General features: G+C 36.5%; 1 long non-coding RNA gene across 5 annotated transcripts in view; it reads right to left on the reverse strand.

Moving 5' to 3' along the window:
- Positions 1 to 25,185, reverse strand: part of LOC148007680 (uncharacterized) — a 104,776-nt gene that overhangs the window by 12,734 nt on the left and 66,857 nt on the right. The window lies entirely within an intron of this gene.

Consider the following 25,185-nt stretch of genomic DNA (forward strand, 5'->3'; position numbering starts at 1 on the left):
GTTTCACTGGGCAAAATTGGGAAAAGAATGATTTAAAATGAAGAATCATGTTTCTATACAAAAACTGTTTTAATAACAAAGGAATCATCCAATTTTAATTAAAGGGGATCTCTATAACATAAAAGAGGTCTCTGTGAGTCTTAATAAGATGCAATGTTGCCATTAAATATCCTCTCCTCCTTAATCAACATGAAATATATTCTTACTTGAACTCTCAGTGGCAGTTAGCAATGTCACTGGGTGCATATCTTTTTTTGCAGGCTTGTAGTGATTCAGAGATTGGTTCTTAGGATTTTTCAGCAAGTGTCTCCATTCCTTTGAGAATAACTTCTCTTTGTGCAATAAGCGGCTTTTGTTCAAAAACTGAGATTAGTATAGAAAAAAATTGGCAAAATACAACACCTCATCATGTTAAAATTCTTGGAAAGTTAAAAATTCACAGACCATACCTAAACATAATAAAAAATATACAGAAAACTAACAGCCACCATCAAATTTAATGGAGAGAAACTTGAATCAGTCCAATAGTAAAATCAGTAACAAGACAAGGCTGCTCACTGTTTCTCTTTTTATCCAATATATTACTTGATGTTCTAGCCAGAACAATTAAAAAATCAAAAATGTCAAAGGGAAACAAATAGGAAAGGAAGAAGTTAAAATATCACTATTGGCAGATTAAATGACAGTATACTTAAGTGACCCCATAGTTCGACCAGAGAATAATTAAGCCTGATAAAAAACTTGACCAAAGTGGCTGAATATAAAATTAGCTCAAATCAATAGCCTTCTTCTATGGAAAATGCAAAGGTACCAAGAAAGAAATAGGAAAACAACACCCTTTTAATAGCCAAAAATAATATAAAGTATCTTGCTGTGACCCTAACTAGCAAGTGAAAGGTCTGTATGACAAGAATTTTAAATCTCTGAAGAAAGAAATAAAAAAAGACCACAGAAAATTGTAAGACTTTCCATGATCATGGAGTAGGATTAACATAGTAATTATGTTCATTTCTCAAAAGCAATCACAATTTCCATGAAATCCCGATCAAAATTCCAACTCAATTTTTCACAAATATAGAAAGACTAATTCTCAACCTTTTCTGGAATAATAAACAAACCAGTATAGTGACAATTATATCCAACAATTAAGGAACTTCTGCGTGAATCACTATCCCTGAACTCAAGCTTTGCTACAAAGCAATAGTGATAAAAACTGAATGGTATTGGTACAGAGACAGCCAAGTAGATGAATACAATAGAATTGAAGACCCAGAAATGAAACCACACACGTATGTTCACCTGATCATTGACAAAGAGGTGAAAACAGTACAGTAAAAAGTAAGCATTTTCAACAAATGGTGATGGTCTCACTGGAGATCTGCAAATAGAAAAATGGATATTGAACGATTTTTATCTTCTTTTACAATTCTCAACTCCAAGTGGAACAAGGACCTGCACATGAAACCAGATACACTGAATCTGATAGAAGAAAAAATGGGAAAGAGCCTTGATCATATTGTCACAGGGGAAAACATACAAACAGAACTCCAATGGCTCAGGCTTTGAGATCAACAATTGATAAATGGGACCCCATTAAACTGAACATTTCTGTAAGGCAAAGGACACTGTTTAAAGGAAAAACAACAACAACAACGTAACAATCCTATATCTGATAGAGATGTAATATCCAAAATATACAAAGACGCAATAATTTAGAGTCCAGAGAATCAATTAATCCAATTTAAAAATGGCATATAGAGCTAAACAGAAAATTCTCAACTGAGGAATCTAGAATGACCATGAAGTACCTAAAAAATTGTTCAACATACTTCGTCTTCAGGCAAATTGTATCAAAACAACACTTGTACTCCAGTTCATACCCAACAGAAAGGGTAAGATCAAAACCTCAGTTGACAGTACATGGTGTCAAGGATGTGGAGAAAAAGGAACACCCCTCCATTGTTGATGGGATTGTAAGAAGGTACAACCACTCTGGAAGCAGTCTAGAAGTTCCTCAGAAAATTGGAAATATATTTACCTGAAGACCACTATCATTCAAAAGATTCTCCAACATATAACAAGAACATGTGTTTGGTTATGTTCATGGCAGCCTTATTATAAGAGCCAGAAGCTGGGATCGACCCAGATGTCTCTCAACGGAAGAAGGGATACAGAAAACATGGTATGTTTACACAATAGAATACTAATTAGCTAGTAAAAATGAAGACTTCGCCAATATTGAAGGCAAATGTGTGGAAATTGAAAATATCATCATGAATATGATAACTCTGATCCAAAAGGACACTCCTAGTTTTGCCTCACTGATAACTAGATATTAGCCTCAAATCTCAGAACTCCCATGACTCACAGACCCTATGAAGCTTACCAAGTATGGATGCTTCCATCCCATTTAGAGGTGGGAAAAATAATCCTGGGAGGCAGAGGCAAAGAAGGACTTGGAATAGGGGAGTCTGTTGTGGGGGGAAAAAGGGAGGGGAGGGTCAGTTGTGGGATGAGAATGGAGAGAAGTGCAGAATTACTGGATAATGAATACAAATATGATGCAGGCTTGAGGTATGGAGGGGGACTAGAAAGTCCTAGATGCCAGGGATGCAAGAGGCCCTCAGGACATAAGAGGGATGATGTTAGCTAAGATACACAAAAGCGTGGAGATACTACTTGAAGAAACCAACTTTCATAGATAGACATGGTCTCCAATTGAGGGATAGAGCCATCCACCCACCTCAAATTCTTTAACACAGAGATGTTCATGTGTAAAGAAAATGCAAAAAAAATGAATCAGAGACTGAAGGAGAGGCTATCTAGTACCCGCCCCACTTTAGCAACCATCCATTTGCAGAGGCAAAAAATACTATTGCTGCGAAGAAGTGTTTTCAGATAGGAATCTGTTATAACTATCCTTTTAGAGGCTCTAGCCCCTAAAAAATGCAACTCCTGACAGGCAGCAAGTAGACTGATCCCAGGGACCCCAATGGAAGAGTTATGGGAAGGAATGCAGCCAATATATGGTTTGCAATCTCTGGAAGAGCAGCTTTGTCAACTATCTGGATTCTTCTGAGCCCCCAGGAACAATTACCAAACAATCAGTATGATACTTGAGTCCATGGCTCCAGCTACATGTGTAGCAGATGACTGCCTTATTTAGCATCATGGTAAGACTGTGTTATTACAGAGACTTTACATTCATTTGCTTCATGTTGAGAAATCAAACATAAGCTATACTGGAAACTTTCCTTGCTGGCTAGTTTTAATAGTGCTAGAAGATGACTGTGTATTTTCTAAGTACAGGGAAAACTTCATAATTTTCTTATCCATTGATAAACCTTAAATACTACCTTAATGGCCTGCCAGGTCAAATGCACTCATAGTGTAATTTTGGCAATACTACTTATTCAAGTAACCAACCACATTCTTGATTAGAATCAATGCCTTTTCAGCAGCAGAGAATTCCGGAATGGTACTACAAACATTGGCAGCAAACATACCTAAGAAATTTGTAGATCCTACCAGAGAATATAATAATATTATTTTCCTAAATGGTCGTTTTGTCAAATACCCTTTTAACTATTCTGTTTATTCTCACGATTCTTTGAGTAGATAAGACTCTTATTATAGTGGGTGTTGATTAGCACTAGAATGAATAACTGTTGAAAATACTGAGAATAAGGACTATTATTATTCAGCCACAGTTGGGATATCTCAAACAACCTGCTTTGGCATCAAGAAATATTAAAGAAAAAGTTGCAGGAATTAAATAAAGCTAGCGGATTAGAGAAATGCTGTGAACTGTTGTCTCTATAAATGTCATGGCTGTTGTAAATATGAACTCCAATGGTTACAGTTAAAGGTACACCGTCACAAGACCAAGGACAAATTCAAGGAAGGAGGATGAAGGTTTTCTCAAAACTCCAACCATGCATGCAGACATTGCTATTGGAGTAAATGTCTAGTAGGGAAGCAAGTGTCCTGTTTCCTTAGAAATGTGGTCACTGGTAAGGATAAAGTGAACCCATTCCAGCATTAAGGCAAGAAAGGACTAACTCAGACCTAGCGTCCTAGTAAATGAAGAAACTCAAAGTATTTTCATTAAAATCAGAAACAAGACTAGGAAGGTCACATTCCATGTCTTATTCAGGACAATATTAGGAATCTTAGGGAAGCAACAAGTGTGTAAGTTATAAAGGCAGTAGGAGTAAGAAAAGCAGAAGTCAATTCATGATCATTTAAATATGATAGGATTCTATAAGTAAAGGTACTAAATATATAACCAGAAACTGCATAGTGCTAGTAATTACATTCAGTAAAGTTCCAGGATTAAAAGATAGTGAAATTAATGTTTCTGTAATGAATATTTTGAGAAAGAAATAATAGACACAATATCCTTTACAATACATATATATTATAAATTTATGTGCAACATTGTTAAATTTATTATGAATATATATTAACACTATGTTATGAAAAGTATCATTTATGTATATATATACAAATATATGTATATATGTGTGTGTGTCTGTACGTACAATATATATTATATATGATAACTGTAGAAAAATCAAAAGTTTACAATGAAAATGTAAGGTATAAGAATAGCAAATTTAAGAAAATTAAAACAGAAAACAGCTCGACATGCTTTTTATGGTCATGGATTATCAGGGCTATTCTTATGAAAATTGCCATTCTAACAAAAGGAATTCACTTATTCAATGTAGTAATCAGTAATACCAATGCCAACCAAAACAATATAGCTGTAATGTTATACGGAAACAAAAAACACAATTATTGTATAAAGAAAACATGAATAATAAAAGAGTTGTAGAAGACATTATGTCAGGTGTTGGGGATTTAGCTCAGTGGTAGAGTGCTTGCCTAGCAAGCACAAGGCCCTGGGTTCAGTAACCAGTCCCGGAAAAAAAAAGAAGACATTATGTCAGATGTAAATTTATATGACATAGCTAAAATAACAAAAGTGTGTGGTATGGTATTACTATGCTATATCAATATTAATCAACACAGAAGCAAAAACCTTCAAGATGCCTCAAAGTGCTGTTGGCATTAGTCACAACAGGCCTTCACTTTGGAAATACATTAAAAATTTTAAATCCAAACAACATTTTGAAATAGAAAACAAAATACAATGACATAAAGGATATGACATGTCTCTGTGGACCACTGTGTTCAAGAGTTTATAATTGCCTACACTGGGTCTTCTGTTCATATCTTATAAAATTCAGTTTAGTGTTTTTATGGGATTCCTACATATGTTAGGTAGTGGGTTTCTGATTCTTCTGCCTATTCTTTTGCAATTTTTCTCCTGTTGGGTTGCAGGGTAAACACTCAGTATCATGGTTTTTGTTTATCTTATTATATTTCATTTCATTGTGCTTGGTTGTTATAATTTGGGATGCGTGGTTCTAAAGAAAAAAGGAATTAGAAATAGAAGGGAATTGAGGTGGGGAGGAACTGTGAGGAGTAGAAAAAAAGAAACTGCAATTATGGTTGATTGTATTAAAATAAATTTTCAATGAAAATATAAAATATGATACATTTTAATGAAAAAATACAGTTACAAAACAACTGCAAACAAACAAACAAACAAAAGAAAAAGACAATACACATCCGTGTTGATTTTTCTGATGAAGAATGGCCAATAACCAGAAATTAGCATACTATTTTCCTATCACATAAATTTCAATCAATCAGGGGTAGAGCCAAAATAAAAAGATAACATATCCAAAGAATGCTATACCTAATTCGCCAGTTTATTGTGGAATCTGTGCAACATTACAAAATTTAAAAAATACTAATAAATAACAAAAATCAAAGGATAATAAAGGACTGTAAACATTCAAACTAGGTTACCTTATTCGATCTCAGAAAATAAATTTATTATTCTGTAACGCTCCTGCTGCTGTGGCTTCCCTCTGACGATAATCTGTATATTAATCCTCTAGTGATTTTCCCCTTCATATCCTTCAGGGCGTGGCAAAACCTAATTTAAATACCTGTAGAAATACTATATTTATGCAGCACCTGTATACCAACACAAATGTTCTTTTTTTATCTGACTGCCATTATTCCCACACCCCAATAACCCAAAATACTGTCAGCTCTTTGAAATATTAATGTTCACTTTGTAAGAGAACTGAGATAAAGTGAGAGGGCAGATTGAAGGTTCAAGGGGAGGGCCCCTGCAGCTAACACAACACAGGACAGGAACAAATGAAGTCAGGTATGTGTATGTAAGAGTTTTTGTTGTTGTTGTTGTTTTGTTTTTTTTGTATTTTATTACCTTGAGTATTTCTCATATACATTTCGAGTGTTGTTCCGTTTCCTGGTTTCCGGGCAAACATCCCCCTCCCCCCTCCCCTTTTTTATGGGTGTTCCCCTCCCCATCCTCCCCCCCTTGCCACCCTCCCCCCAACAATCTAGTTCAGTGGGGGTTCAGTCTTAGCAGGACCCAGGGCTTCCCCTTCCAATGGTGCTATGTAAGAGTTTTCTGATATGATCCTTCAAAGACGTGAGATATATAGAATAATTTTCTAATTGCAACATATTTGAAACACTTAATGTGCAAAAATCATGTCTACCTAAAAAACACAGGATCAAAGTGGGAGCTGACCTTGGTTGCTGCCCTGCCTTGCTGATCATTCCTAGGGTGGAGGTAACAGGCACCTTTGACTGCTTTTCTCAGAACTGAACCTGCTGCACTGACTTGATTAATCACAGTCCCAACCCCCAGTCTGTTCCTGTGAGCCAGCACAACTATGCAGTCACACATGTGTGCATGTTTCCAGGCTCCAGGGATTCAAAATTTGTTCTAAAGCTAACGGCATAAGGAGGAAGTGACGAGCTTTAGGCTTTCCTATTGCTAGTATGGAAGAGGGGGTCTTCACAAGCTCTTTAAAAATCAGTTAGGAGTAAAATTAATGTATTTCCGGGGCAACGGGGATACATAATGGAGATTTATAGTCATCTTTAGATTTCTAAAGGAAAGAAAGAGTGCTTAGGAAAAACATAACCGAAACTAGGGAACATACAAAAACTCTCTATACTTGTAGTACTATCATGAGAAATCACTATGGAATAACAGATAATGCCTTAACAACATTCTGCACTATTCAGGTTTTACTTGATTAGGTGGATTTTTAAAATTTCCTATGTGTTCATGTAAGTGAAAACCTTACCATGTACAAAATATTGTTAATAAAATAATTGGTTTATCTTTCAGTAATGAAGTTTATTTCCCTCGTGTTTTAAAAAGCATTGCTCTGATATAATTTTTTATTTACTTTTATCTGTTTATTTTTAAAACAGAGTATTACTCATTAGAATTTTCTGGACTTGTACCTCACATTTTAGAACAGACATGCTTTGAACTCTGAGATCAACAGCTTCGGCTTCTTAAATGCTAGAAGGGAAGTCATGTGCCACCATGGATACCTAGATTCATTATTATGCTTTCAATCACTACATTTATTTTAGCCACATGGATAATGGATATGTTGAATTTGATGGTTAAGGAGTCTTTTTCCAACATCAGGTTCCCTTCGAGCATCTGAAAATTATCATTTTTCCCTTCAGCTCTGCAGATTCAGTTACCTGAATGATGTTGTCAAAGACTCTCTCCAGGTCTCTGGATATTGGCTCAGTTGTAATAAATGAGACAAATGCAGTTTTCTTAGTGGCATTTTCGAAGGTAACAGAGAACTTCAAGGCCAAATAGACACGTGGACCCTGGTAAAACAGTACGCCCACAGTGCCATCGAAGCTGCAATTCTTCACCAAAGAGACATCTGATAGGAGGGTTTGGAGATAGCACTGTTAGTGGGCCCACTGATACATTAGAACTCTGCAAGTGCAAGGGATTCTTAATCCTAATTTATGTTGTTGAATACCTTGATCTCTACAATCCAAGACCTTTAGGCATCCTGTATCGTGTCTCTCAAGTAGGGCTCTTTGTTCACTCTTGGTAAATTCCCAGGTTTCCCAGTCACTTTATTTTGAATCATTTAGGTATATTTCTCTCTGTTTCTCTCGTTCTCTCTATCTGTCTCTCAGCCTCTGTCTGTCTGTCTGTATATTCTTCTCTGATGATTCTATGATTACTGCCTTAAATATGTGTTTAGCCAATGTTTTGATGCTGTTATTACTGCCATTAAGTCATAATCTCTGTGCTTCCTTGATACTAGTCAGAACCAATAATTAAAAACAGACATAGATTGTCTAATTCATATATATTTAACAGATCCTCTCGATCGTGTCAGAAATCTGCTTTTTATAACATGAAATGTTTAAGTTTACTAGGACAGATAGAGACCTCCAAATCCTCACAGATACCTGGCACAAGATATCCAAGATGATGTCAGAACGACAAGTGTCTCTACCTGGATTGCGGTACAATGGCCACTATGAGAGATGAGGTCATTTTCTTGCCTGTTGCCAGGGCTCACCCTAATCTGTAGACAAACAGAGGACACCCAGAGAATTAAATGTCTCATATTGCCTAGGACAAGGTGAGTCATTGCTCCAAAATTCCTTCTATACAGGAGAGCCTCTCATCTCTAGGCCTGATGGGCAGACTACCTTTGCATGAGTTGTGATGGAGAACACAGGGACCTGGAAAAACTGTTTAGGTAATGATCTACAGACTAACCTATGTCATTTTAATTAATATATTACATCTAGATTATAATTTATTCTTCCCAGTTTTCTGATTACATTGAAGCTAAACTAATGAAAGTGTGACAGCTGAAAACAGACAACTAGTCCCTTACCCCAAGGTAATCCACTAATATATTTGGTCATTAGTCTATTCATTAACTAATTAAGGATATCAGATCTGTTATTAAAATACAAAGGTTTGCCTTGCTCATAGACTTCATGGTAAAGGATATACAAGTTCAGATGAACTTACACAGATGAAATCTTCTGCTAATTCCTTACCTAACCTCAGATTTCAGTTACTAAATATTTCATATTTCTTCCCCTTACTATGTCATTGTTGTATTAGGACTTTAACAGTTTAAAATTCTAATTCTTTTCAAGGGAGTTTTGATAAATTAGCCTAACCATAGTAAAACATTCCACTATATGACCCAACTTTAATAATCACAAGCTAAAATTCTGTTTCCTTTGATTGTCTTCTAAATATATACTTAAACAATATCTCATGCTATATTTAAACTATCATCTATCAAAGTTACAAATTTAAGTTTCCTTTGGCTGTCTTCTATCTACAGACTTGAAGTGTTTCATACACTAAATTCATGTGATCAACAATCAAATTCACAAGAATATCAAATTTTGATTGACTTTTTAATGACTTTTTTTGCTTCCCAAAAGACATTTGTCTTCCCTAATCTCAGTTTAAACACTGTTCATGGTATTAACAAGCATCTCTTTTGTAAATTCATACGCTCCGGGAAACACACTCAGATCTACCTCTCATGGACCAAACAGGCTCCATCTTCCAATCAATAGCCAAGTTTCTACCTGTTCCCTATTCCTCTCCTGTTCCCTGGATTTGAAACTCTCATCTCAACCTCCAATGCTTAAGGGTTTCAAATATACACTTATGAAAACTTATTTTCCCCAAACTTACTTAACTTTATTTTCTACCTCGTGTGTGTGTGTGTGTGTGTGTGTGTGTGTGTGTGCGCGCGCACGCGTGTGAGTGCATGCATGTTAAGTGTGTGTGTTTCTATGTTTGTGTGTGGTTGGGACTGGTGGCATACATGAGGGCACGTGTTTCAGCATTTTGACGAATCCGGGCATTTACTAAAACTCTATATCCAGGACAGCTCCAGGAGAGCAACCCACAGAAGCTCCAGCCTATTCTCATAGAAACAAGCACTTTTCTGGGCCTTCACCTTCCAAACTACAAATGGACAGACCCCAAACAGCAAGAAAATTTAGAAATCTCCTAAGACTTGACCAACGTTTCTATCCCCATTTTCTTAGGTTTCCTAGAGACACATCAATCCAAAGTCAGCAAGAAGCAGCTAAAGGTCACATTGAATCTATTGCTGATATACCATCACGTCTTTCTAGTTTCTCCTATTTTTTATTAGACAAAAATGGAGGAATTTTAGCACCTTAACGTGCTTTCTTTTAGGCTCCACCAAACAGATATTAGCAACAGCCAGGTAGGCTTGGCTTGCAATAAATTGGACTTTTTGGCCTCTCTTAACTTTCTCTGACTCCCTTCTACCTCTCTCCGTTCTCCACATGTGGTTGGCTGGCCTCATCTCTCTGTCTCTCTTTCTCTCTCTGCCTCTCTTTCTCTCTCTGTTTCTCTCTTTCTGTCTCTTTTTCTCTGTGTGTGTGTCTCTGTGTCTGTCTCTCTCTGTGTCTGTCTCTGTATCTCTCTGTCTCTGTGTCTCTGTCTCTCTCTCTCTCTGTCTCTGACTCTGTCTCTCTCTGTCTCTCTCTCTCTCTCCTTCTACTTCTACCTACCTCCCCTTCTTATGCCCAAATAAATTCTCTCCTAGAGTAGACCTGTCCTATGTCTGTTCCCTCTGAGGAAGGGATGAATCTGTATGGGCTTGCTGAGGCAAGTCCTCCAACCAAACCATACCACAATCCACAAAATATATCCTTGGCTTTACAACCACACCAAACTCTGATTTATATTTGAAAAGCATGTACTGTGCATTATAAAATCGTGGAAAGAAAAATATTCAAAAATAAAAAAGTTGTCTCTGACTATATATGGAAATAACTTGCTTCATACCCATGACAGAACTTTCAGAAAGTATACCTGTGTGGCTAAATTTGATTCAATGTAACAATGAGCAGATACATATGGTAACATATCAATACATGCCATGCTGAGAGGAGGGGGATGACCACCCATAAACAGACTGTGCTACTGCAGGTCACTCCCTCTGAAGGTTCTGCCAAAGCTGGAGAAGTTTAAATCTTCTTGAAAACATATGCCTATTGCCTATCATCCTGTAGTTTAAAGATACCTATCAAATACTGATTAGTTGGAGGAAAAAGTCAGTAAAACTACAATGCAGCAGTGTTGTATTTGTCAAAGTTTTCAGAGGATGCCTGGGAGGGAGTATTTAATAAGACAAAGCTGATTCCATATTTTTAAAGGCATAATTTATATCAATAGCAATTTCCAGATGTGGAGTTTCCTGTGTAGAATACACTGGCTTTGAATGCAATCCTTCCTACTTCATGTACCTCTGAGCAGATTAAGATTAAGGCAGTTTTATCATGGATTAGTATACATTACAAATGTTATACAATAGTGACAAAAGTTAAAAATTACATAAGGTTAGAAAACAAGAAAATGCATGTAAGATTTTTTTTTCAGCTTTCAAGATCCTGTGTCAAGGTGGAATTCAGATGCTGAAAACTCAAAGAAATACCTGTGTTTTTAAACAATTTTCAATTTCTATTATAAAAGTAAGAAGTGATTGTTGATATTATTAAAGCATCCTTCTGTGAGCTTTGGGTTTTAGAATTATTGCTTTGGACACATAAAGCCAACTTGTTAGTGAAAAAACCAGTGCTAAGGATCCACAACTTTGTGCTGACCACAAGACAGGTTCTGCTTTCTAAATTAAATTAAGATAATCCTGCTCAGTAATGATGGAAGCTTGTCTCTTAGGTGATTCTAAATCTCATCAGGTTGAAAAAGAAAATAACCATCTCAATATTATTTAAGAATAAAAACCTGTATAAGATGTATGCAGTAATCTTTACTATGATATTCTGTGGATAGATATCATGGCTTTGTAATTTCTGCATTTGATTTCAGTTAGAGAATTGGAAATATTATTTTTGAAACTTATAAAAAATTTGTATGTCCTAATACGATATCTGTTTAATGAAGGGGACTAAGAGACGAGTACAATGGTTACTTAACATGGGCAGTTAGAAGAATTGTTGCAATATTGAATTAATAGATCATAAAATTGACCCAAATGATACATGGAACGCTATCAGGGAATAAAAAAAAAATGTGTACCTATTGTTTTTGTTTTTCTTGGGAGGACTCTAATTATGCTCAGTGTTCCATGTTCCCTTTTTTCATAGCAGAGAATTCTAGTGTACATGGGATAATCTTTTAACTCATGTCTCTTGAGCTCTTCATTGTATCTGAATATTGGAGTCCTCTCTTCTCCCTCCTTGCCTTTACATACTTTCTTCTTTTGATCATCCTTTCTTTATTTCTGGAACTTTGAGAAAGAGGCTCATTCTGTAGCCTAGGCTGTCCAAACAATTGTAGTGGTCAGTTTGCTTATATCTCCTGAAGGATATGATTACAGATGTGAGGAAATAAACCATGAGAGCTATTTTTAATTCTCTTCTATTTACACATTACTTATATTCTTTGTCTTTTTATTGGATAGTTTATGTATTTATATTTCAAATATTATTCACTTTCCTGGTTCCCTTCTCTTCCATCGCCCATCCCAATGCTTCTATGGGGATGCTCACCCTCCCCCCAGCCCTCTCACACCTCAAAACACTGGCATTCCACTACACTAGGGAAAAGTGCCCTCAGAGGACCAAGGAATCCTTGCTGTCATTGCAAGATAATTCTATCCTCTGCTACACGGGCAGCTAAAATCATGGGTCCCCAAGTTGGTGGTTTAGTCTGAGGAAACTCTGGGTTGTCTGGTTGGTTGTTGTTCTTCCTACGTGGTTTCAAACCCTATCAGCTCCTTCAGTCCTTTCTCTAATGCCTTCAGTGGGGTCCCTGCTTAGTCTGATGGTTAGCCACAAGAATATTAATTTGTATAGGCAAGGCTCTGGCAGAACCTCTCAGGAGACTTTCACATCAGGCTCCTGTCCACAAGCTTCTCTTGGCCACAGCAGTAGTGACTGGGTTCCGTGGATGCATATGGGATGGATCCACAGGCTGGGCAGTATCTGCATGGCCTTTCCCTCATTCCCTGCTCCCTTAATATCATTGTATTCCCTACCATGAGTATTGGGTCCCCCCTTCTAAGAAGGACTGATGCATCCAAATTTTTGTCTTCCTTCATCTTGAGTTTCATATGGTATATTAACTGTATCTTGGATATTCTGGAACTTGGGTAAATATCCACTTACCATTGAGTGCATATCATTTATGTTCTTTTGTGAGTAGGTTACCATACTCCAGATAACATTTTCTAGTTCCATTCATTTGCTTATGAATTTCATGAAGTTATTTTTAATATCTGAGCAGTACACCATTGTGCAAATGTAACATGGTTTCTGTATCCATTCCTCTGTTGAGCAACATTGGGTTCTTTCCAGCTTCTGGTATTATAAATAAAGTTGCTAGGAGCATAGTAGAGCATTTGTCTTTATTATATACTGGCGCACCTTTGGGTATTAGCTCTGGAGTGTTATCGTTGGAACCACATTTTGAACTGTGTCCAATTTTCTAAGTAATTGCCAGATTGATTTCCAATGTCGTTTTAACATCTTACAGTCACACCGGCAATGGATGAGTTTTTCTCCTTCTCCACATCCTTGCTTGCATTTGCTGTCACCTGAGTTATTGATCTCAGTCATTATGATTTGTATAATGTGGAATTTCAGCATCATTTGATTACCATTTCCCTGATGACTAAGGATGTTGAACATTTATGTAGGAGCTTCTAAACCACTTGAGATTCCCAAGTTAAGTACTCTTTGTTTAGCTCTCTACCTCATTTTTAAGTGGATTATTTCAAATTATTATTATATTAAATGAATAATTATTATTTTAAATAGGATTATTGAGTCTAATGTCTTGGTTAATGTATATTTTCAATATTAACCTTGTATTAGATGTCCAGTTGCTGAAGAACTTTTCCCAATCTATGGGTTGCAGTTTTGTCCAGTTTATAATTCCCTTTGCTTTCTCTCAAGGTCCTATTTATAAATTCTTTATCTTAGAATATGAGCCATTGTTGTTCCTTTGTTCGAAGTACTTCCTTTTCTTCAAAAGGGAAGAATCAAGCAAAAATATGAAGCAATAAAATGAAACATCACCATCGTTTATACTTCAATCTATTAATATTTGTGATCCACTTACTATTTTGTGATATCTTTTAAGGCAATCGGTAAAGTTTTCTATCTCGGAATACTACAGAACCTGTACAGCTAGTATTTTAATATAGATAGATATGGCTATTTCCTCACCATGGTGGCTGCTGATTGTTCTGGTTGTCCTATTATTCTTGCATCCCCCAAATACTGGGGTACATTGCAGCAACTGGGTTTTAACATTTAACAATAACCTCTTCTTGCATGTCTTCAGGAAATCTATCCATACCACCCCCGCAGCTCCCCAGTGACAAGCCTCAGTGGCTTTCCATGAAGTCTCCATGCCTTCATAAAATGTTACTACCTAAATACTTACTACCTCATCAGTTTTTGAACAAAGTTTCATGCTGAACCCCAAAGCATCACTTCCCAGAGACATTACCTCTTTGATTTTGGACTTTTCTGTATTACAACTGATTCATTATTAAGAGCAAAATGGCCAGCATTCACTGCCAACATACCAAGGGTTTCAAATTAGTGGCTTCAGTATTGAAATTTGTGAATTGAAAATTTCTCTAGTACATCCAGGAAACAAAGTTTACCTCATGTGGAAAGGGAATTCTGGAGGATTCAGGCTAAGAGACTGAGTAAGAACTACAATGCATTCCTCTTTATCTCTGCTTTTATATTTAATGCAGGGAAAAAGAAATTAGAGATATAAATAGACATAGAGAGATACAGAGAAAGAAGATGAGAGAGACAGAGATAAAGGAGAGACAGGGAGAAAGATTCTAGACAAGATGAGCCTGAAGAAACAGTAGATTCTGAAGCTGTTAGCCACTAGAGTAATTAGATCAGCTGAGAAGATATTACTAAAAAATCAGCCCAAAATAGGCACTGTGAATCAATACTCCATGTTACCACTCTTCTCTTCCTGGTTTCCAGGTGCCCCTCTGATATAAAGCAGAAAATTACTCTGAGGAAACAAGGCTGATTAATAGAGATTATGACAGTCCACAGAGGTGATCAAGAGCTAGAGGTACAAATATAAAGCACAGAGGTCAGTGCACCTTATTGTTTCAAATATGCTGGTGAGGATGTACTGAGAAATGTATTCTGGTAACAATAAAAATGGCAAACATATTTTTGTTCAAGGCATATGAAATTAACATAATGCCCAAATACAAATCCAATAGCAGGAATTGTTTTTTGCTTGATTGCAAGGAAATTGAATGGCATACAAGTGATTGAATCAGGGCCATGCCTGAGAAATATTCCCCTGGATTTAGGGAATGTCTATTGTTCAGGATATCTAGTACATAATATGGACACAATAAATTCAGTATGAAGGAAGGAGAGGCTGAATTAGTTCATCCAAAGGAATTAAATCACTGGTGTTTGAATCACTCACTCTTGATGAAAAGATTTGTTCCTAGTTCTATTGTAACATGCTAGGCCATATTTAGTTGATATGTCTCAAGGAAACTCGCCTTTTTTTGAAGGTTATTTTGGAGAAGTATAGTTGGATGACAGTAAAGATATGGGAAACGACTTGATGAAGAGGAAAGAGGATACACTCTACAGGGTATTTAATGAATGAGAAAATAATTTTAAAACAAATAATAGAAAATCCTGAATGTAGAACAACAGAAATTTAATACTGCTAACACTCAAGATCAAGATTTCAAAATTTTGCTTTAAGCCCATATATTTTATAAGTATATATGCAATGAAAAAGACACCTTAGAAACCGAGTTATGTTTATCCTATAAAACATAATTATCTTACCAGCTACTGGGAGGAAAAGAGGAGAGGAAAGGAAAAATTGGGACAGGATGAGGTATACGAGGAGATCAGGATGATTTGCAGAATGTCAGGAAATTGAACAAATGTGTAGAGCAGTGGGGGATGGGGATCTGTAGGTAGCCACCAGAAAGTCCCAGATGCCGGAAAAGCAAGAGGTTTCCAAGACTCAAAGGGGGCGAGATTAGCTAAACTGTCCAACAAAGGGAGGAAGAAACTGCAGAGTCTAAATCCAGAGGTTAAGCAAGGCCCCAGTTGGGGGATGGGTTCACTCACTCATCTTCAAATTTTAAACCAGATATGCTACTGTCTAGAGGAAATACATGGACAAAGTGTGGAGCAAAGCCTGAAGGAAAGGCCATGCAGTATCTGACCCTGCTGGTGATCCATTGCATATACAGATATCAAACCCAGACACTATAGCTGATTTCAAGAAGTGCTTGTTGACAGGAACCTGATAGAGATGTCTCTTGAGAGGTTCTGCCAGAGACTGACAAATACAGAGGCATATGCCTCCGCCCAACAATTGAATGAGCAATGGGATTCCAAATGAGGAATAGGGAAAGTATTGAAGGAGGTGAAGAAGCTTGCAACCTCCTAGGAAGAACAAAAATCTCAACCAACCAGAGCCCCCCCCGGGGGGGCTCCCAGGGTCTATACCACAAACCAAAGTTATGCACTGAGGGACTCATGGCTCTAGCCACATTTTGAGTAGAGGGTGGCTTTATCTAGCATCAATGGGAGGAGAGACACTTGGTCCTGTGAAGGCTAGATGCCCCAGTGTAGGGGAATGCCAGGACAGAGAGGTAGAAGTGGGTGAGTCAATGGAAGAACACCCTCATAGAAGCAGTGGTACATGTAATGGGACAGGGTTTTGCAGAGGGGAAACCTAGAAATGAGTTAACGTTTGAAATCCAAATAAATAAAATATCCAAAAATGAATGAGTAAAAATAAGAAATTTACATAGGAAAAGTTGAACATCGACAAGAAAAATAAATAGAAAAATTTTTGTGCTGAGATACATATTGAAGACGTTAATAAGCAATAAGCCCATGAGGAGCAATTAAAGAGTTGTATATTTAAAGAGGAAAAGCTTTATCCTACATGCAAAACAAAAGAAACTTCAAGAGGAAGTTCCTCACTGCTGGTGAAAAAAACACACTTTTACTGCCACATTGGAAATCAGTTTGGTTTCCTGGAAATGATTTACCTCAAGTTCCATGTGTACCATTGTTGATTATAAATTGATGGGATTCCATATCATATTATAGACATACTTACTAGTTCCTATTCTTTGTGGCTATAGTCATATTAGTTATAAATAGGAAATAGCCTACCTTTCCATAGTGGAGAAATTAATAAAAATATGGTATATTACAAAATGAAATATTACTAGGCTATTAAAAATGAAGTAATGGATCTCATAGTTAAATGGATGGAACAACAACAACAGCAAACCTCATTGTGAGTTATCCAGAACCTTAAAGACAAAACAGTCTGTATAGTTTATATTTGGATGTTTTACGACTTGACAACAGCATACAAGAATTAGGATGGAGGGAAGGATTTTGTGACAATTGAGAAATAATATGAATAATTATTGTGATAATTTGGAATGACATTGGAATGCAGCAATTAAATGGAGATTGGGGAATGAAGAAGACACTGTGAAATACTAAGGGGGACAGCTAAAACTTTGAGTCAGATCAGTTCTTAATATATAACATAAATAAAATGTCTAAAGGAAATAAAAAATAATGGGAGAGAATGACCGAATTAGACATCTCTTCCCACCAAATGAATTCTCCAACCCCATGTATTGGCTCTATCTACTATATTTTTTTTGGCCAATGTGTCCTCATTGTAATACTCCAATCACTTCAAACTATTGCCTAAGCTACTGAATGCTCCATACAACTCATGATAGCTCTACTGTTGAAGACAACACCTACATTTTTTGAACATAGAGAAGACAAACAGGTGCCTAACTAAAACCTTTACCTCCTGAATAGTGTTGCTGGTTCTGAAATGTGTTTGGCATGGTTACGGAGGGAAAACTTAAACACCAACCCACCTCTATACTACTTGACCTACCACAGTCAGCTGCCTACAGGATACACTGCTGCAATAGTGGCACCATCAATGGAGTAAACAATACTATCTGACTGGATTTGAGACATACACAATGAGACAGAACACATTTCTACCTTTGTGCTCATGACAAAACACTGGAGTTTAAGGATTAAAGCAGGTATTATTGTTTGCTATAGAAATGTAGGTACAAAATGATTCCTAATAACATTCTTTTTTGCCCATATGTCAATATACTGCTCTCCTATTAACACAAAGCTAGCATATACAATAGATGGAGCCAGTTATAGAGAACCATATCTCCACAACATGCAGAGCAAATGACCTTGGATCATACTATCATAAATGAGTCAATGCCATCTAATCTTTTCCTTCATAGCTCAGGAAAGTTTTGTAGAAGGCATGGAAGAAATATTGTAAAGCACAGTGGTGCTGGGAGGAATGCAAGCAAGTTAATAATGTCCAGATACAACAGGACTGATACACATATTGACTCATATAAATCAGGAAGCCATGCCTAGGTTCTGCACAGGTTTGCAGGTCAAAATTATTTTGATAGCCGAGTAATATTCCATTTTGTAGATGTACCACATTTTTGTATCCATTCCTCATTTGAAAGGCATCTGGGTTCTTTCCAGCTTCTGGCTATTATAAATAAGGCTGCTAAGAACATAGTGGAGCATGAACTGAATAATATCATCCTGTGTGAGGTAACCCAATCACAGAAAAACACACATAGTATGCACTCATTGATAAGTGGCTATTAGCCCAAATGCTCGAATTACTCTAGATGCACAGAACACATGAAACTCAAGACGGATGATCAAAATGTGAATGCTTCACTCCTTCTTTAAAAGGGGAAAAAGAATACCCTCGGCAGGGAATAGGGAAGCAAAGATTAAAACAAAGGCAGGAGGAACAACCATTCAGAGCCTGCCCCACATCTGGCCCATACATATGTCCTGTTATTTGAATCAAAACCTGTAGCCAAACAGAACATAGGCCAGAAGGGAAAGGCAAATGTTATTACTCTGCTAAATGAACACTGTATTAATCTAAGTCCTAATGACTTATCCTTAGACCCATAGCTTACTGTATTTTTCAACCCTCTTGAGAGAAGACTCGTCTGCTGTCACATCATGCCTAACAGAGATCAATAGCTGTTCAAGATTCACGAAACAAGAGAATGCTCAATTCCAGTCACTAAATAAAAAGTCTATATCTTGTCTCCTTTCCAAGCTTCAGGATTCATTGTGGAAGACAGGCTGGTAGAGTTATAACTATTATAGACAGTAAAGGAATAAAGTCAGCTTTCTTCAATATTGTGGCTACTGCTGAATAGTACACACTTCAGCGTAAGATACTCAGAGATTTATTCTCTCTCTCTCTCCCTCTCTCTCTCTCTCTCGCTCTCTCTCTCTCTCTCTCTCTCTCTCTCTCTCTCTCTCTCTCTCTCTCTCTCTGTGTGTGTGTGTGTGTGTGTGTGTGTGTGTGTGTGTGTGTGTGTACCATGACCACATGTAAAGGTCACAGAAAAATTTGGAGAGTCAGTTCACTACATGTGCATGTGTATATATTCTAGGGAGCAAACTCAAATTGTCAGGCTTAAACAGCAATCACCTTTGTCTGAATTGCCAGGGTGGCAGGATGCCTAGGCATTCCCCACCTGCTCAGAAGGGGAGAGGAAGAATAGGGGAAAGTTTGTGGGAGGGGTGGTGATTTGGGAGGGGGACAATGAGCACAATCTAAAGGGAAGAATTAAAATATAAAATTAAGTTTTAAAAAGTTAAAAATTATTTTCATATATATATATATGTATATATATGTATATATATGATCTTGTAATAAATATACACATCAGGAAACTCATAATATCATGGGTCTGTATTTCATTGGAGGGAGTTTTTAAAAACCAATCGTATAAATATGAAGGGAAACTAGTGACAGACTAATTGTATTAATAAGGCTTTTACTTCTGTGAACAGAAACCATGAGCAATGCAACTCTTACAAAGATCACATTGAACTATGGCCGACTTATAGGTTCAGAGGTTCAGTTTATTACCTTCAAGGTAGAAGCACAGCAGTTTTAAGGCAGACATGGGGCTGTAAGAGTTGAGAGTTACACTTATATTATGAAGGCAGCAAGCAGAAGATTGGATCCCAGATAGCTAATATGTGGTTATTAAAGACCACACACACAGGAACACACCTACTCCAACAAAACTACATCACCAAATAGTCCAACTAGCTGGGCCAACCATATACAAACCACTGAACTACATTGTGCTGCTAGTAGAAGCTGAGATGTGAGGAGTGAATGTGAGGAAGGATAAATATCCCTAAAGTCGTTTTGAGAAAGGCATATGGAATCAAGCTTCTGTAAGAGGGGCTTCTCTACACAAATATTTATATGAACTTTTTTCAAATAATGTTAACTAGTAATAAGACAATGGTTTCTCCACAGGACACTATAGTCAGACAAGTACATTGTCCAGTGCCAGATTGGGTTGTCTACTTTGAATTTACTTTCCAGAGAATTCGCATAAAATCCATCCCATTACAAACCTTCTCGGTTACCATACAGAATTTGAGAGTAAGACCCTATTGCTTAGGTAAACACATGGTTAAGTCAAAGAACAGAGTGAATGTATCGAGCATTGACCAATAAGCTTGATTCTACTGTGTACCTTAGTGGATAGCTTTCATAGTACCAGAATATATGAAGCAGGCTACTGCAGAAGAAGTATAATCACCACTTCATCAAGCCTGGAAATACTTCCTGCCAATGAATACTTCTGATACAGTGATGAACTGCCTATCATGAGAATTACCAACATTTTTAGTTGAATTTGAGTCCCAAAATGAAACCCATAATTGGCACAGTTTTCTGCAGTAGGATCCTGCAACTAAACAGGGCCTTCATAGTACTTGCACATCTCCCACTATTACCATGCTAAGTCTTACTGATTTAAATCAATCCATAAGTCATAATCATACCAATAATTTAGTGTACACATGAAAATATTCAAAGAATCAAAAATCTGGCATACCCTTGTATAAAATGTATAGGCATAGTTTATTGTTTAAATGGGAAGGGAGGGATTTTTGTTTATATCAGTTAATAAATGCAATTTTCAGTTTTAGCACATATTGTATTTTCTGTGTAAAACTATGGGGAATGGAAATAATCATATACAAAATAGTTGATAGATTCCATAAACCTATTGGATGCTTCTGTCCATGGATTCATGGTTAATAAATGATTAAATTAGTGCATATCGAAGAAAGTACTATCATGATATACATTAATGCTTTTGTGAGCTTACATGAAGGAAGGATACCAGTAAAAGCAATGTGAGTAATGCATTATGATTCCGAATTGCTAGCACCAATATACTATGTAAATTTTATGATATTTCCTTTAACCATATGTGGGTTTTACTTGAAAAAAAGAGAGCTCAAATTTTTGAAATGCATAAAATAATATAGAAAAAATTAATATTGAAATTAATCATTTTTTGGGCTCCAGTTTCTTTTTAAAAACTCTAAAATAGGAAAATTATTAACTTAGGTGCTATATAAATTTCAGTTTAATCTATGAGTTACTTTCTTGCGAGAGAGCAGTCTTAGGATTAAGTGCTCAAAATTTGAATTTTATAAACAATGCTTTAATCATCCACTTGTGATATATGGATGATTTTGGAAGTAGGTTTATAGTATGGAGAATCATTTCTCTGAGGAAAATAAAATTGTGAGAGAACTAAGGTTGAAAAAGTAAGAGGACTACTTCAAAAGCGGTCCTGTAGCTAAATAAAAATTAAATTTCAGACAATGTCTATAAGCTTGTGAGATGCAGAAAATATTATGAGTATATTTGTAATACTTATTTCATCGTCATGTGTTTTCTAAAAATGTAAAATCTATTATTTTATAGTTGGCAATTGAGACCACTCGAAAATTTGGCTTTGAATGCTCTATAGGTCTTGACAAAAATATATACAAGAATTCTTGGTGAAAAGTTGTGACTGAAAAGGATGATTCCTTAGAACCCCAGGGATGGACAGAAGTTGGAAGACTTCTGATCACAAACGTATTATTTATTATTAGTGGAAAATATTTATTTCCTTAACTACCCTCTCTGATTTTGCAACCAAAATATTTTAGGAGTGTTCTGAAACAAGAATTTCTTAGTTCAGTTCATATATGAAGTCAAAGAAAGAAATTCCACACTGGGACGTGGTAATTTGCCAGGCAATGGGAAAACTATATTTTACCTATGTCTTTACATATATATGATATCTAGTTCCATTTCTTTGGGGAGAAATTGATGCTTTGCTATCAAAAAATAACATTTGAGTAGTAAGTATGAATAGGGAACCATTTTAAAAATCCAAGGACTGAAAATGACTAAACATTTAGTAAAATTTAACAAAAATATATTACAAGGCCTGAAGGTAACATAAAAAAGTGAAAATCATTACTACTAGGCTGCAAAAATTCAGAATTGTGGTATAAGGTATAAGCTATAGGATATATATATATATATATATATATATATATATATATATATATATATATATATATCTGTATCCAAAGAGCACATCTGAGTAGTGGTTGACATTTACAGTCAGGGCGTCTCCCCATGGATCTCTTTGGGCCAGAATAAGCATGCATAGACTTATTTCAGTTAAGGGAATCATGTACTATCCAAAAGATTACATGATCCATCTGCTGTAAATATTTTCTTTTACACAGGTGAAGGAAAGTGTATCAAAGGCTGTGTATCAATCATATATATATATATATACATATATATGTATATATATGTATATATATATATATATATATATATATATATATGATTTCATGAAGAACTTGCTGACAGGAGCCTGGTATGGCTGTTCCCTGAGCGATTCTATCAGGACCTAACCAAAATAGATTCATATAGAGTCAATCATCAGACTGAGACTTGGAGACACCAATGGAATACAAATATATATATATATATATATATATATATATATATATATGTTTGTAAGAGAGGAAGTAAATACTTTAGGAACAGGATTAATTTTATTCTAGAAAAAAATAACCTATAACAGATTAATAGAAAATTGCAGACAAAAAATCTTTAACATGGAAAGACAAGTTGAACTGATCAGTTTTAATAGTTTAATAGTGTGTTAGAGGTTGAAGCCTTTTTAGTGTAATGATCCTAGAAGGAGGCTTCAGTGGTTGCTTTAACAAGGAACTGATTTGTACTATATGCGGATGTGAAAAAAAAACTTTTAAGAATAAACTATCCTCATGGGTAGTTTTGAGGCATACATGCATTCAGAGGCAAACAGGACCCACCATTTGTGCTGAATGTTCTTATATCATACACTACATTTCCACAAAGTACAGACCCAGTGTTCTGGCCTTACTGAAAACAAGTATATGTCTTGGCAGTGATCTGAGAGTACTAATGGATATAACTGTGGGAAGAATCTGGATCTAGGGCTGTCAATAGCATTGCTACCTCCTTGGATTCTGAGGAAAATGATATGGTCATTCTTACATTGAAAAAATTTTTTCAAGTAACTTGTCATTAACTTTTTAATTCATCATTCTATTCATTTACACTTCAAATGATATCCCTTTTACCTGTTATCCCTCCACAACGCCCCATCCCATTCCTTCTCTCCCTATTCCCTTTGCCTCTATGAACATGCCTCTCTACCCTTTCATCCACTCCTGCCTCATCACTCTAGCATCATCCTGGGCGGGGTCTTAGGACTCCACAGAATCAAGGCCCTTTCCTCCTGTTTCTGTTAGATATGGCCATCCTCTGCTACACAAGAATCTATAGCCACGTGATTCTCCAGGTATACTTCTTGGTTGGAGGTTTAGTCTCTGGTAGCTCTGGCTTGTCTTCTTAAATCATATTGTTCTTTCATTGCTGTTCCAATTGCCTTCAGCTCCTTCAGTCCTTCCCCTAGCTATCCCATTGGGGTCTCCAAGGCTCAGTCTGATGATTGGTTGTATCTGCATCTATTTGGTTAGGTGATGATAGAACCACTCAGGGAATAGCCATACCAGGCTCCTGTCAGCAAGTGCTTCTTGAAATCAGCAGAAGGGTTGGGGTTTGGTGTCTGCAGAAGGAACAGATTCCTTGATAGGGCAGTCTCTGAATGGCCTTGCCTTCAGGTTCTATTCCAGTTGTGGGGCCCGTCTTTCCTTTTGTCAGGAACATTTCTGGATTAAAATTTTTGAGATGGGTGGGTGGCCCCATCCCTCAACTAGGGGTGGTGCCTATCTACTGCAGGTGGTCTCTTCAGATTCTATCTCCCCTTTTTGGGGGTACTTTTGCTAAAGTCATCCCTGTTTGGTCCTAGGAGCCTTTTGTTTCCCTGGCGTCTGGGAATTTTTAGTAAATATCCCCAGTTCTGCAGTCCTACTGCTAATTATTTCTATTCAGTTCCCTGACTTTCTGTATTTCTCTTCTATTGCTTCCAATACCTGATCTTGTCCTGTCTTATCCCCTCTCCCTCCTGTCTTCCTCCCATGTCCCTCCCTTCCTCTATCTCCTGTGATTATTTTGTTCTCCCTTCTATGTAGGATTTATGCATCCACATTTTGGTCTTCTGTCTTCTTAACCCAGATATCACTCAACACTGTGTCCATAAACAATTGAAAGAATAATGAAAATATGGTACATTAACTCAATGAAATGAAACTCACTTCTTGAAATAATAAAATCATGGAACTCTTACTTAAGTGAATAGAACTAGGAAAAATCATCCTGAGTGAGAAAAATCATCCTGAGTGAGGTACTCAGAACCCAAAGAAAAATTTAGGATGTTTTCACTTAAAAATACTTCTTAGGTTTTGTTATTTTGTCTTTTTTTTTTTCAGAGTTGAGGACGGAATCCAGGGCCTTGCCTAGCAAGTGCTCTACAACTGAGCTAAATCCCCAACCACTAGGTTTTAATCCTTACAAATGCATGTAAGAATCTTTAAATCCTCAGTGGAAAGATATAGAGTGAGGAACTAGAAATTATAGAAGGTTTTCCTGAATAACTAAAAACATAATTAAATCTGGAGACATGTGGTGTAAGGTGGTAGTTGAATGGGAATATTAAATGCAGAAGTGGAGGAAAGTGGGGTAAGGGACACCAGAATCTGTGGACTCTCTGAAGAATGTTATAGAAATTACTACAGTAGAGGCTCCTTAATATTAACTATGTGAATGGAATATTCTTAAAACACATCATAAAATAATGGGGAGAGTAGAACCTAACT

This window comes from Rattus norvegicus, chromosome 1 (genome assembly GCF_021556685.1).
Source record: "Rattus norvegicus strain SHRSP/BbbUtx chromosome 1, alternate assembly SHRSP_T2T, whole genome shotgun sequence".
In the NCBI taxonomy this organism is placed as follows: Eukaryota; Metazoa; Chordata; class Mammalia; order Rodentia; family Muridae; genus Rattus; species Rattus norvegicus.